Raw genomic sequence first — 13,318 nt, 5'->3', positions numbered from 1 at the left:
TCTGAAAAAATTGGTATTTGTTTGCTGAGTGTATTGAGTTTCTAAAATTCTTCCTATGTTTAAAAATCAGGAGAGGCTCACTTGGTTGGGCATCTGACTTTGGCTCGGGTCATGATCTCATGGTTCATGAGTTCAAGCCCCACAACAGGCTCTCTACTGTCAGTGTGGAGCCCACTTTGGATCCTCTGTCCCCATCTCTCTCTGCCCTTCCCCTGCTCATTCTCTCTCTTTCACCCTCCCTCTCTCTCTCTCAAAAATAATAAAGAAACGTTTTTTAAAAATCATGAGACTACCCTCCTTCCAAAAAATGAAAAGATACAATATCTCTGAATTCATATTTGCTTGGCATCATTTGGCCATGGCTGACTAGTGACTGTCTCATTTAGACTGGGAAGGAGCTGTCCAGGTGGTCTTGGTCCCACCACTCTTTGTTTCCTTGCCAACTCTGAGCCCAAATAAGTAAGACCATTTATCACCAGGTTTACGGCACTTTTCCTATAGTTAAGAAGTATTTGTCTGCACTCATGTATCTGTTGAAAGTGAAAAAGTGAAAGATACACCAAGTAGACCACATGTTTCAAGAAAAATGAGAGAGACAATATTTTCTGTCTTACTCTAGCATGCTTCACTCACTCACGATACCTGCCCAAAGCTTGACATTTGAATTTGCAGCCCGTCTTGCCATAGACAGCGTGGACTGATGGGCTCCTGGGAGATGGGTTCCAGGAGCAAACCGGAGGCAGAGAAAACAGTGGGAGGTTTCTATGTTCCAGGCAAGGCTGGATAAGAGTGAGGGTTCAAACTATGGAGCTCAGGTTGGAAAGGCAGGGTGGATTCACACGATCCTTAGGGGATGTGATCGAAGGCTTCGTGATTATTGGCTTGGAGGCTATGAGAGCAAAAAAATTACTTTCTCTGGTTTCTGCTTTGTATATGGAAACTGATGGTGGTTCTGTCGACTAAGGGAATAAGAAAGAAAAGGCAGACGTAGGGTGAAGATGAGATCAGTTAGGGACATGTTGAGTTGGAGGTAAACTTGGAACACACAACAGCAATGTTGAGCAGAAAGTTGGCTATGTGAGCAGAGAGATCTGGGTGAAAGATTTGGATTTCACTAGTCAGCAGCAGATGGTTGGTAGGTGAAGCCATGTGAGTAAATTCCATCACTCAGGGAGAGCCTGACGTTCAAGAGTGGCTCGTTGACAGATGCCCAGGGAACAGCACATTTGAGGAAAAGATCCCACAAAATTGCCCTGGAAAAACAAACAGGAATAAAAGGATTCCAGACATAGGGTATTATGGAGGCCAGAGGAATAGATTTTTAAGAAGTGTCCAATGCATTAAGAAGAGAGAATGGCCCATTCGTCTGGGAAATTTGGAGTTCATTGTTCATTTTAGTGAAAGCAAGTTCAGTGAAGTGATAAGGACAATACCAGCTAACAATAATAATTACATAGTACTTACTACATTGCAGGCACAGCCCTAAGAGCTTTCATTTTAACTCTTTTAAAACAAAAACTTACAAGGTACTGTGGCTATCCCCATATTACAGTGAGCCCACTGAGGGGCAGAGGTTACAAAATTTTCACAAGGAAGGACAGCAAGTAAGAGGTAGGGGTAAAGTCTCAAACTCAGGCCGTCTAGTTCCAGAGTCTAGGCTCTGGATTTTAGTACTGTTAGGTTCTGTTTTCACACTGAAATGGGTAAAAAATAGAGTGATCCAGTTTATGCCTATTGTGCCAACATCCTACCTAAAAAGAAGCAGTGTCTAGATTGAGATGATATCTGATCACCCCACTCATGCAGTGAGCAGTCAAAAAATATTGTGAGCCTAGACACGTCTTTGAGTCACCATGCGTTACAGATCATATAAGCTCTTGAGAAGCAGTTGTTAAATAAATGCATGAGAAATGTTGAATCTGAGTGGAGGAGTGAAATGGTAAAAACTCAAACATATTAATAAAATTTTAAGGAATTTGTCAGTAGAGGAGAAACTTGAGGGAATACGGAAAGACATGTGGTGATGTCTCTAAAGGGAGAAAACGAGATGGTATTGAAGTTACTCCTCCATCACAAAAGATAAAAGCTACTAAGATCTTATCCATTGGGGCACCCGAGTGGCTCAGTCATTTAAGCATCAGACTTGGGCTCAGGTCATGATCTTGCAGTTCGTGGGTTCAAGACCCGCATAGGGCTCCCGTGCTGACAGTGGGGTGCTTGCGTGGGATTCTCTCTCTCTCTCTCTCTCTGCCCTTCCCCACTGTGCTCTCTCTCTCTTTCTCAAAATGAATAATAAATAAACTTACAAAAAAAGACCTTATCCATAAATTCATATCCCTATCATCATCTCTCTCCATCTGGACATTCTTCTATACATTCAACACATATTTATTGACTCCTAATAATGTTCTAAGCACAGAGAGGTTGAAATGGTTTTATTTGTTTTTTGAGTATAATTGACCAACAATATTACATCAGTTTCAGGGGTACAACATAGTGATTCACCAAGTTTATACGTTATGCTACGTCCTCCACAAGTGTAGCTGCCACCTGTCACCATACAATGCTGTTACAATACCAATGACTACATTCTTTATGCTGTGGCTTTTATCCCATGACCTATTCATTCCATTATTGGAAACCCATACCTCCTTCTCCCCTTCACCCTGGCAACCATCAATTTGTTCTCTGTATTTATGTCTGATTCTGCTTTTTGTTTATTCGTTGGGATTTTTTCAGATTCCACACATAAGTGAAATCATATGGTATTTATCTTTCTTAGTCTGACTTATTTTACTTCACATAATACCCTCTAGGTCCATCCATGTTGTCTCAACTGGCAGCATCTCATCCTTTTTTATTGCTGCATAATATTCCATTGTGTGTATATGTGTGTATTTATATACACATATGTGCGTATATATATACTTATGTGTGTATACACATATGTATATTTATATACACATATGTATAAGTATACACACATATATTTATATACATGTACACACACACACACACACATCTTCGTTATCCATTCGTCTATTGATGGCCACTTAAGTTACTTCCATAGCTTGACTATTATAAATAATGTTGCAAAAATCATAGGAGTGGATATATTTTTTTGAATTAGTGTTTTCGTTTTCTTTGGGTAAATACCCAGGAACAAAATTAATGGATCATACAGTATTTCTATTTTTAATTTTTTGAGGAAGCTCCATACTGTTTTCAACAGTGGCTATATGTAGCAACATGGTTCTAGATATGTCTCCTAAGGCAAGGAAAACAAAACAAAAATAAACTACTGGGACTAAGTCAAAATAAAAAGCTTTTGCATGGAGAAGGAAACCATCAACCTACAAAGGCAACCTACTGAATGGGAGAAGATATTTGCAAATGGCATATCTGATAAGGAGTTAGTATCCAAAGTATATAAAGAACTTATACAATTCAACACCAAAAAAGCAGTCTGATTAAAAAATGGGCAGAGGTCCTGACTAGACTTTTTCCAAAGAAAACATAGGGGTTGACCTAAAAAAAAAGGAAAAGGAAAATTCAACATCTAAGGTGGGGAAAATACAGGTGCAGATGTACACAGGCATGAAAAATTTATAAAGACACAGGATGGAAAATTGAGAAGGACCACAATGATGAATTATACTCACTCACTGAGGCAGGGGCCAGAGCCATTTGCTAAGAATGAGTCCTGCAAGCTGAAGGAGAGAGGTGGAGTTTCAGAACAGCCAATGACGGTGAGGTAGACAGTCGGCTGATGATAAATACACAGATTAAAGGGCAATTCTGATGGCCTGATTGAGGCTGGAGACCAGGCATTGGATGAAGAAAATCCTGTACCAAAATGAAGACTTGGGATCGGTGTGCCTCGGTCAGAGAGGACGCTCTTGTCTTCCATCAGGGAGGCATTCCTGGACATGTGTGAAATTGATTGTAAATCACTTGTGTTGTTTTCTACATATTGAACATGCCCATTTAACATATTTAATGTGTTTCTGACATTTACAAAGTGTCTAGCAGGCTGTGGGCAATCATTATTTAAAGCATTTTACTAAAAGTACCCCTGAGTAGTTCCTAAACACTGCATTCTTTTTCAATCGATTCTGAATATCCCTGAAGAGGGAATTGTAAATGTTGAATACTGTAGTTGTCAATCATGGGCTCATCTCCTCTCCTCTTTGAATGATAATATAAAGTCATTTGAAACACTACATGTAGCCAGACACTCATTTTTCCCCCTCACTGCTATGGCATTGCTTTATCTCACTAAGACTGAAAAACTGGATTAATCTCTAGAGACGTTAAGTGTTCGCTAACCTTGAGAGTTACCCGCTCAAGATTTTTGAATTCTTTTTAAGAATGATGGGGTTTGAGTGGGTCAGAGGTGGTGCCCAAAACCCTCTGTCTTGACAAGAGAGCCATTGCAGACTCCTCTCAACCTCATGTAATTTGTGCTGGGGAGTGACAGCTCCTATATTAGGATGTGAAAATGTCTCCAATCAGAAAATGCAGCGTGTTTCAAAAATGACAGAAATAGTGCATGTTATAAATGCAACTCTTCTTCAAGCCACTTCTCACTCCTGTTCTGATAAAAATGCAAGCTGGAGTCCTGTCCTCAGTGACTGAGGTTATTCCGGATGCCCAAAATGAGTGGATGAGGAATGGACTTGAAACAGCAGGTGAGTGGAGGTAGGGAGTGGCAACGGGCATTGTCCGTGCAGAACACAAGTGCAAATCTCTTTGTCCTCAATTATATTTTGATACATTCTCTGCCTAGAATATCAATGCCATCTAATGAGAAAATGTGCAGCGAGGCCATTTGGCAATGGGCAACAGATTTTGTGTAAGCATCTGGCATAGAAGTAATTTGACAAACAGCAATATGCCAAAATTGTGTTAGATAATTTTTAAGGAACTATTTGTCAAGCTGAATACTCATTATTCCTGGGATGTTATTCATCAACCCCATGATTTAAATGACAATTAGATACAAGTCTTTCATTGCAGGGAAGGCTTTCACATTCCCCATAATCTTCTCCATGCTTCTTCATTGATAAAGATGCAACAATTTCAATGCCTTCTTGCCTTGGCACTCTGCTGGAAATCTGAACTGAACTCTGGGGCACATCTGAGTAAATAAAGCGTAAAGAGAAATACTGAAACGAAAAATTAATTCTTTGCACATTCAATGGAAGTAGAAGCAGGTTAACAGATGTTTGTTATCAGTGGGGCACCTAGGGCAACTTGGATATTTATAGCAGTGGCTGCAATTGTGTTGTTAAATGGGCATGAGTCTTCTCCAGCTTCAAATGAGAGATCTCCTATATTCGACCCAATTGTAAAAGAATTGTGCCAGCTTTTCCAGGTTTCCAGCGTTTTCTTCATAAGAAATAAGGTCACCATATATATTTCGTCTCTTAAATGTTCCCTGGCTTGAAACCTTTGTGTGTTTTGTCTATTGTGTTGCATCTATTCTGTTGCTTCTCCTGAACTTGATTCTGTTTACCCCTGGTGGAGAACCCCTTGGTCCCTCCTTATTTCCTCAGTCTGTCATCTCCTACTTGGTCCTGGTGTTCTTCCTCCCCAGTGTTGATCTCGGTGTCGGGTCTTTCAAGCAGTGTTGCTCCGTAACTGAATTTGGCAGCCTCTATCTACATTTCCTCACTGTATGCTATTTGATACAAAGCCCAGCTATAGATTGTTAGAGAAGTCCATTGCCTTCAAGCCCATTCCTAAGCTTTTAAGAAGTATTGGAAGTCTTGGGCTGTTTGGACCTTAGGCAAAGCCATTTCATCCATCCACACCTCAGCTCTCAGTGACGGTTCTTTGCGACTATTGTTGCTAATCCATAACAGCTGCTGGTTCAGCCCCCTTCTCCTCCTCCTCCTTCTTCTTCTTCCTCTTCTTTTCCTTCTCCTCCTCCTCCTCCTCCTTCTTCTCCTCCCACTCCTCCCCCGCCATCACCTCCTCCTTCTTCTTCTTCTTCTTCTTCTCTTTCTCCTTCTCCCCCTCCCTCTCCTCCTCCTCCTCCTTCTTCTTTTCTCCTTCTCCTCCTCCTCCCCTTCCTCCTCCTCCTCCTCCTTCTTCTTATCTTTCTCCTTCTCCTTCTCCTCCTCCCCTTCCTCCTCCTCCTCCTTCTTCTCCTCCTCCTCCTCCTCCTCTTTCTCCTTCTTCTTCTTCTCCTTCTTCTTCAAAGCCCCCACACCCACCCCTGTCCTGTAACTCTTCAGGTTGCATAACAGTTACCAAGAATGTCTAGTTAAAATGCTATCTTCCTAACACCACCCCCAGAGATTGTGATTCAGTAGATGGGGGTGGGGGATCCAAAAATCTGCCTTTTTAGCAAAAATCCTGGGTCATTCTGGTGAAGTTTTCCTGTGAATCATGCTTTGAAATAATTGACCATATCACTCTTATGTAAGGCAATGAATCCACGAAACATTTTAATCTTTGGTTTTATTGTGTGAATTAGTAGGCAGATATTTGATAATCCATGGTTACAGCTTTGCTTTTCACCAAGATCACTTGTTCACTATTTTATCATTTCTAAGAGCGTTCAGCAAAGTTAAATGGTCTGTCCAATTCAACACCAGGGCATAGGATTTTAATTCTGCTTGTTGTTCACCCCAGTCTTCTTAAGGGTCTCTAAAGATTCTCAACTGGGAATAAATCCTAAGATGGCAACTACTACTGTGACATTCCCAGATGTCTTATGGCCAAATACTCCATATGTAGGTCACTTAGAGTTGCTTGGCTGAGAATCTTGTGTGGTTGGAGTAGATATATTTGGAGAGTTTCTACTTTTTAAAAACTTTCTCACTACTGCTATAGGAAAGGGTAAATCACGTTATATTTAGTAATATCTTCTCAGATAAGTTCTCTGGGATACAGACTCTAAGAGAGATATGCTTGCAGAAGATATCTTGAGGAGGCACCTGGGTGGCTCAATTGGTTAAGCAACCGACTTCGGCTCAGGTCACAGTCTCCCAGTCAGTGAGCTCAAGCCCAGTGTCGGGCTTTCTGTTGACAGTTCAGAGCTTGGAGCTTGCTTCAGATTTTGTGTCTCCCTCTGGCTCTGCCCCTCCCCTGCTCATACTCCGTCTCTCTCTCTCTCTCTCTCTCTCTCTCTCTCTCTCTCTCAAATAAATAAACATTTTAAATTAAAAAAAAAAAGTTATATTGAGTAATGGCCCCAGGATCTGCACCTGTGGGAGGGAAGGTACAAGGTAGTCAGGATGACCGAGGCAGGACCAGAGTTGTGATGTAGTCACAGCAAACTCTACAGCCATCACCCCAGGATAGCTCTTCAGGATTTTCTCCCTTAGGCAGGGAGGTAGGCCATTCTCTCCCCACATTTGCTGCTCATTAAATGCAGGGTGACCCCTGGGAGGGATTTGACTTTGGGCAAGGAGGCTCTCTTCAGCTGAAGACAATTCCCAGTGAGCCGTGGCCCCCGCAGGATCTGGGAGAATGAGCCTCTTGGTTGTGAAAGTGGAGATCCACCACAAATATTCCTAGTCTTTAGGATAATAAGCTTCAGCAACATTTAAGAACAAAGATAATAGACAGACTTTAGAATATTAAGAACCCTTGATAATGTTTAAAAATTCGTATATTTTTACACTTTGATCGGGAGTTCAGAATCCATCTTCTAGAAAGAAATAAGATTTTTAAAGTAGGGTCTAATTTCAAACATGATTTTTTGTTCCCTACTTCTTTTAATGCACTAGGAGAAGTAAGCAATGATTTAGCCTTGAATGTTCATTTTTGAAAAATACAAGTTCAGAGAATTGAATAAATATGACTAAATCCTGGTTCGAAGGACAAAATAAATGGAACTAATACTAGTTTTATGGGAGCTGAATGAAAGTGTTTGCAGTTGATAGAAGGTATTATCTCATCTTGGAAATGAGTGATAAGATCAATACAAAGAAATCTCATTGCTGCTTTTTCCCTAATTCCCTATTTGCCCATATAAGACTTTCATTTTGAGATGCCCCAGTCAAGTGCCCATGAAGTAATATCATCCCTAGTGAAAGAAAAGAAAATGATAAATAAAAGTAAACTTCTCGTGTGTAATCCAAGATTCCTGAGGCTCTGGAAAACACAGTGAGGCTGTGTTAAAATCATTAACTCTAAAATCAAGCTGTGTTATCAGTATTAGTTTCTTTAGATTCACCCACTAATCACCATTTTGTGGGAAATGAATGCACTGAAGGCCCTTCATTGGGGCTGGAGAGAACACTTGTTCCATCATCTAAAATGGGGACCTTCTGGTTTTCCCCCAATTTCCAAGTGGGCTCAAAAATTGCTTTTTTAGATATCAGAAGGAAAGGAGGAATGAGGCTTTTTTTTTAATGCTTTCTCTTTCTACAGAAAAAAAAAAAACTTAGCTGGAAACTGCTTAGGGTGGTATTGATTAAAATAAAAGAGGGGAGGAAAAAAGGTGGACATTTTCAAATCTCAAAATTCCAGATTTGGAAGGAAATTTTAGATCATCCTGCCCCATCCCAGCCCATCTGATGCATCACATGTTTCCCTTCTTACATCATGGAAGAAATCAATGGAAGGATGATTTTCTTTCTCCCCCTCACCACTCACTCTCTGGGGTCTAGTTTCTCCACGAATAAAGGACTTTTATTTTTCAGTGCTGTTACTCAGATCCAGAGAAGAGACAGACTTTTAGCATAATAAGGTGCAGGGTAGATGCCAGCAGGAACATAACCATTTAATAAAAGATGTTGAGCTATATTTTTAGAGATTGCATTCAGAGGCAAGATCTCTGTGGGGATGTCTTTCTCTTCTCCACATTCCAGATTCAAAGCATCCCTTGCCCCTTCCCAGGAGTGGAGCCCCAAACACAGAGGATGAATATACACACAGAGATGCCAGTGAAAGGGGAGGCAGGTTGCTGAGTCCCTCTGCCAGAGTTTCTGGCTCTATAGAGCTGGCCTGGGGCCTGAGAATCTCTATGTCTAACAAGTGCCCAGGTGGTGCTCATGCTGTTGGTCTGGGAATCACACACGGAGAACCACTATGCTAAAAACTTACAAAAAATTTTTTTTAATATATTGAAGGGCGCCTGTGTGGTTCAGTTAAGCCTCTGACTTCTGCTTAGGTCATGATCTTGAGTCCTGGCATCAGGCTTTCTGCTTTCAGCTCAGAACCTGCTTTGGATCCTCTGTCTCCCTTTCTCTCTGCCCCTCCCCCACCCCCGTCTCTCAACAATAAGTAAACGTTAAAAATTGTATCTGTATCTGTATATAGATAGATAGATTTAAAAAGAAGAAGATACCTTTAAGTGAAATCTTTCTCCAAACCCCCAAATGTAAAACAGATAAAGATCTGCTCTTAGAGCCCAAGACAGGCAACCGAAAGTGTGCAAATACCTGGCCAGGATATCCTGAAGAGGTCTACACCAGTTGTGCTGCACATGTATGTGCATAGCCTGAACTGGCCATGTGGCCCAATTTTTTTTTTCCTAGCAGCATCCAATCAACTCTCAGCTTCCCTGGCAGTCCTCACTGAATCCTGGATCTCGGTGGAAGTGCCAACCTGAAGAGGGATTGAAGGCTTGATCAATACATCTCCCTCACTTTATTTCCATCCCCTTTCCGTAACAGTGGTCTCTATGGTTTTTGTGGAAACTCTCATGTTAGAGCACAAGCTAACCACAACATATCATCATAGTGTCGTTGAGAACGAAAACCTGTCTCATTTATTATGTTCATCTATTCTCAAGCAGAAGGTCGTTGGCCTTGTGGTCCCATTTGCCTTTCTTCCACTGCAATCATGGTATGTCATTTTAGCAGTGCTCTCCTGGGACGCAGGGCAGGACAGAAGATGCGTCCTTCTCTGCTGGTTTTCTGTTTACTCCTCCATGACAGAGAGTACCGCGGGCACTTTTCATTGTAGTGTACAATGGGTTAACACCTTTGGAGGAAAGAAAGCATCTCTCCCAGAGCTGTTTTCTGGGTTGCAACGAGGAAGTTCAAGGTAGAGAAAGTGGTAAAATCTTGCTATGTAGAAGAGAGAAAGTTAGTGATTATGAGGCATTGATAAGATAGAACATATTTTGGCTGTTAAACGCACACTTTTGAAAACCTTGGGAAAATTCTCATTTTAATGGTAGATAAAGTATTCTTGAATACATGTACATATATACAAAAACAATTTTTAACAAAATATCATTTAAAAGGAAATAATATGTTAAACGAATAGAGAAACGATCATTGGTACATTCTGTGAAAAGTAAGATATTCTAGTGACTTGTGTCTTATTACTACTAGTTTGTCTTAAATGGTATCATGAGGAAAGTCCACTGTCATAAAGTGACTGTTTAAGCTTTAGGCTTATTCTGTATGCTAATATCTTATGATAAATGGAATCATCTCCTTCGAGAGTAACCATGCATTTTTTTTCATATTAAATCATGGCATATGCCCAGAACTTCTTTTCATTTCCTCGCAAGCAAATTAAAATTACAACACACACACATGCACACGCACATGCGCACGCACGCACGCACGCACGCACACACACACATATGCATAAGCTCTATTGGTAGAGAAAATTTTACCTTTTGTTATGGGTGTGGCTTAGTGAGTTCCAAAACTGGCAAGCCCTAAGATAGTCAAAACTACTCAAGACGTTTGTTAAATTCAATTTCAGTGATCTCTATAAAAACATAGATTAAATTCTTGTAGGTTTCTGTTGTCACTCTCTCACTTCTTTGTATGGTACCTGCTTCTAAGTTCTTTGGTTTCTTGTGATCACTATCATTTTAGCTGAAAGGGCATCAGTGAGTTCTCTACCATATGGGAGGAGGGCATAGATTTCCATCCAGGGTGACACATTGATTGAGTCAGCCAGTAAATTAACAGCATCAGAACACCATTAAATTTTAAACTTAATTGGTTTCTTCAGTTAATTTCTATGCATATAATCAATAGATGCCAGAAAAAGTTAAAGGAGTTTTTTAGCAAGTATCTATTTCCTGGAGCATAATGGAAAAACCACTGTTTCATCCCGGAGTTATTACAAACAACTTGCATTTCAAATGCAGTCACTTACAAACCTTTTTTATCACAAGGTTTCATTTTAGTTGGGTTTTTGATTAGCCCTTTTTCTTGATGAGAAAATGAGGATTTTAGTAATATAATCAGTTAGGCTTTCTCCCTGGATCTCCCCCCCCAACATGCAGAAAAGGTACCCCTGCCTATTGAATTGTTTTGCTTATTTTCTTTATATTTGTCACTTGTAAACTCTCTTTCCACCCGAGCATTGAATCTGTGTCCTGTGTTCCAGATTTACACAGAAAGGAACACTTCAATATAAAATGCCAAGCACATCCTCATACCCAAGAATAAGCTTTGCCAGTTGATGTTGGGCATTATTATTGGCTAAAGTTAAAATCTGATAACTTTTTTTGGCAGGATTGACATTTAGTTTTATTTTCCTTGAGCCATTTCTGCTGAATTATGACCATAGCTTAGGAGGCAATTTCATAGCCTCCGAAATAGCCCTCATGAATAAGATACATGTTGTTACTATGTGTGTGTGTGTGTGTATATATATATATGGTTATATATACATATATATGGTTAAAGATAGATAGATAGATAGATAGATAGATAGATCAAACATATGGTTTGACACAAATTCATTGATCTATTTATTAAGTGAATGGATAGGCTTATGCTTTCCACATCATTTCATAAATAACAACTGTGCTTTTTCTGACCCTTCACAGATTTGAGTCAGCACACTCTTGATGAGGTAGGATGACATTTCACTTTTGTGGGCAAATGAAATTTGATTTCATGCCATTTCTGTCAGCCAGGTAGGGATGACCTCGAATACCACCACCGTCACCCAACTTCTTGTCTGTTTGTTGAACACCTTCCATGTACCAGGTACTGACATATTTGCTAGAACTATGTAGATAAAGAACATGGATGACGCCCCGGCCTGCCTTCCAGTTTGAAGACAGTGGGAGTAAAACACTAAACAAGAAGGAAAAATACATCAATATTTAAATGAGATGATTTCTGATAGTAAAAATAATGAGATGAAAACAAAAGGTAAAGGTACAGAGAGGTGAAGCGGAGGGAGCTCCTTTCCCCCGAATGGTCAGAGAAAGTCTCTCAGGGGAGATACATTTGAAGTGAGACCTGAAGGGACCAGAAGGAGCCAGTCAGGTAAAATCTTATGGGGAGTCATGACTCCCAGTCATAGTCTCCAAGGTAGGAATGAGTTCATCCCATTTGTGGAATACTCAGAAGTCCCTTCTGACTGAACACAGTGAGGGAAGGAGAGAGTGGCATGAGATGTCGGACTGAAGGAAGCCGGGGTCACACGGCATAGGACCTTGTAGAGCACAGTCAGAGGTGTGGATATTTTCATCCACGCAGTGGGAAGTTTTCAGTGGGTTTTAAGCAAAGGCAGTAATGTTATACGATTTGTTAAAAAAAAAAACCAATGTAGCTAATGTCTGCTGTTTGAGAGTCAGTTGAAGGTAGGGGGATGGATGAAAGGCAGAGCAGTGATGAGATATCCTTTTTGCGTTGCCTCTCAGGTTGTAGTTCTGTATATTTAGAACAAACATGGAGCTATATGACTTGCTAAGTACAAACGTAAAGGAGAAGCTAGGGGTGCCTGAGTGGTTTACTTGGTTGAGCCTCTGACTTTTGATCTCAGCTCATACTTCGTGAGTTTGAGCTCCGCGTGGGGCTCTGTGCTGGTGGTGGTACAAAGCCACCTTGGGATTCTGTCCCTCTCCTTCTCTCTCTGCCTGTCTTTCTCTCTCCCTCTCTCTCTCCAATAAATATATGAACATTAAAAACAAGTAAAGGAAAAAGTAGATTCTTTAACTGCTGAGGAAGACACTGTTTCCACCTTCTTCCTTAACCTACAGAATCCTGATTTGGGGCAGTGGTTTGCTCAGGGACAGGTAGTCCATTCCTCAGTCCTGCGAGATGAGTCATGATGTCCTAAGCCATACATAATAATCCCAGCCTCCTTTGCTAATGATTGGTTTAGAAGAGGGTATGTGGTTTTCTTATAGATAATGAAGGAGAAAGTTTTCGGTGGAGTGGGGTGGGAGGGAAGAAGAGCAGAGAGCTTCATAAGCTGCCATAAGGAATTTTGCTTCCCAATAAAAAGAGAGATAATGGGAGGCCCCTGCCTCTTTATGCCATAAATATTAAGTATTAAGGATTACTGCCATTACAGAAGCCATCTTATAAGTATACAGGGACCAAATCCAATGTGCAGGGGATCACAGATCAGAAAGAAAGAGCCTGAG

The 13,318-nt window shown here is 40.6% G+C and overlaps 1 protein-coding gene across 3 annotated transcripts in view; it reads left to right on the top strand.

Moving 5' to 3' along the window:
• Positions 1-13,318, top strand: part of TAFA1 (TAFA chemokine like family member 1) — a 509,748-nt gene that overhangs the window by 421,913 nt on the left and 74,517 nt on the right. The gene's annotated exons all lie outside the window — the stretch shown is intronic.

This window comes from Neofelis nebulosa, chromosome 4 (genome assembly GCF_028018385.1).
Source record: "Neofelis nebulosa isolate mNeoNeb1 chromosome 4, mNeoNeb1.pri, whole genome shotgun sequence".
In the NCBI taxonomy this organism is placed as follows: domain Eukaryota; kingdom Metazoa; phylum Chordata; class Mammalia; order Carnivora; family Felidae; genus Neofelis; species Neofelis nebulosa.
Note: the sequence above shows the minus strand (reverse complement) of the source record. Positions and strands in the feature narration are given on the sequence as shown.